The following is a 1850-nucleotide window of genomic DNA, read 5'->3' on the forward strand; positions in this document are numbered from 1 at the left end:
TTATCCAGATGATTCAGAACACCGTCCAATTTGGAGGAACTGCTGTGGACGATCCAAACACACACATCGCGGATTTTCTTGAGATTTGCGATACTTTTAATTTAATGGAGTTTCTGATGATGCTGTTAGACTGCGTTTATTTCCTTTCTCTTTGCGTGATAAAGCTAAAGCTTGGTTGAATTGTTTACCTGTAGGTTCGATAGCTACATGGGAGGACATGGCGAAGGCGTTTCTCATCAAATACTTTCCTCCGTCGAAGACCATGAAGCTGCGGGCAGACATCACAACATTTGCTCAGATCGATCAAGAGTCACTATATGAGGCGTGGGAGCGTTTCAAAGATCTATTACGAAGATGCCCACATCACGAGTTTCCACTTGGGTTAGTCGTTCAAACCTTTTATTACGGTTTGCTTACTCTTAACCGTACTATGATAGATGCTGCTGCGTGTGGGAACCTTTTGAGGAAGACTGCGGAAGAAGGATATGAGTTGTTGGAGGAAATGGCTGCTAGCAGCTATCATCCTCAATCTGACAGGAACAACCAGCGGAGAAGTGCCGGAGTTCACCAGGTAACTGATTTTTCTGTTATTACTGCACAACTTGACGCTTTAAACAGGAAAATAGACGGCTTGAACGTGGGTGGCACGGCTATGCGTCTTCAAGAGATATTCTGTGAGAAGTGTGGAGGGGAACACTATGTGAAAGACTGTCAAGATGGAAATCCCTTCTATGTGCAAGATGAGGCACCGGTGAATCCAGTGGGAGTCCAAAACCGCCCAAGGAATGACCCTTACTTGAACACATATAATCCTAGGTGGAGGCAACATCCCAACTTCTCATGGGGCGGTCAAAACAGTCATAATAGGCCGCAAGGAGGACAACAATATGGGAAACAACCAATGTACAGATCCGATCCCCCTAGAGAAGAAAAGTCCAACTTGGAACAAATGATGTCTAAGTTTATCTCATCCACTGTAACTCGACTCCAAAACCAAGATGCATCAATAAAGGGGCTCGAGAATCAAATTGGACAGTTGGCCAAGATGATAGCAAGTAGAGAGCCGGGCACCTTGCCAAGTAATACCGAGACTAATCCAAAAGAGCAAGTGAAGGCCATTGAGTTGAAGAGCGGAAAAGTTTTGGAGCCTAGAGAAAAAGAGAAAAGCCAAGTGCCGGATGAAATGCTGCGACGTCTCAAGGTAAGTCATCTAACTCTACACCAGCACTCACTGCACAACCTAAGATTGTTATCCCTCCACCTTTTCCTGCAGCATTAAAAAAGGCAAAACTAGATGCACAATTCGGTAAGTTTTTAGAAGTGTTTAAAAAATTGCATATTAATATTCCTTTTGCCGATGCTTTGATGCAAATGCCTAGTTATGCTAAATTTTTGAAGGACATCTTAGCCAACAAGAGAAAATTGGAGGATCACATGACGGTAAATTTGACCGAAAGTTGCTCCGCTTTGGTGCAAAACAAAATCCCACCTAAGCTAAAAGACCCAGGGAGTTTCTCTATTCCTTGCATGATTGGTGATGTTGTTTTTCATAAAGCATTATGTGATCTTGGTGCAAGTATTAATCTGATGCCATTTTCTGTGTTTAGGAAACTTGGGTTGGGAGAGCCTAAGCCGACGAGGATGTCCTTGCAACTGGCTGACAGATCGGTCAAGTACCCCCGCGGAGTAGTCGAGGATGTGCTAGTGAAGGTGGACAAATTCATTTTTCCTGCCGATTTCGTGGTGCTCGACATGGAGGAGGATACCGAGATGCCTCTCATTTTGGGAAGACCATTCCTTGAGACTGGCAAGGCACTTATTGATGTGCAAGAGGGAAAGTTGAGATTGAG

At 44.2% G+C, this 1850-nt stretch overlaps 1 non-coding gene across 1 annotated transcript; it reads right to left on the reverse strand.

The window, feature by feature from the left end:
• Positions 1 to 266: 266 nt before the first annotated feature.
• LOC140824871 (small nucleolar RNA R71) lies at positions 267 to 372 on the reverse strand. Its single transcript, XR_012116489.1, has one exon. It is a non-coding gene; the product is annotated as a small nucleolar RNA R71 (small nucleolar RNA).
• Between the last annotated feature and the right edge of the window lie 1478 nt (positions 373 to 1850).

Source organism: Primulina eburnea, chromosome 2, assembly GCF_022965805.1.
Source record: "Primulina eburnea isolate SZY01 chromosome 2, ASM2296580v1, whole genome shotgun sequence".
Lineage (NCBI taxonomy): Eukaryota > Viridiplantae > Streptophyta > Magnoliopsida > Lamiales > Gesneriaceae > Primulina > Primulina eburnea.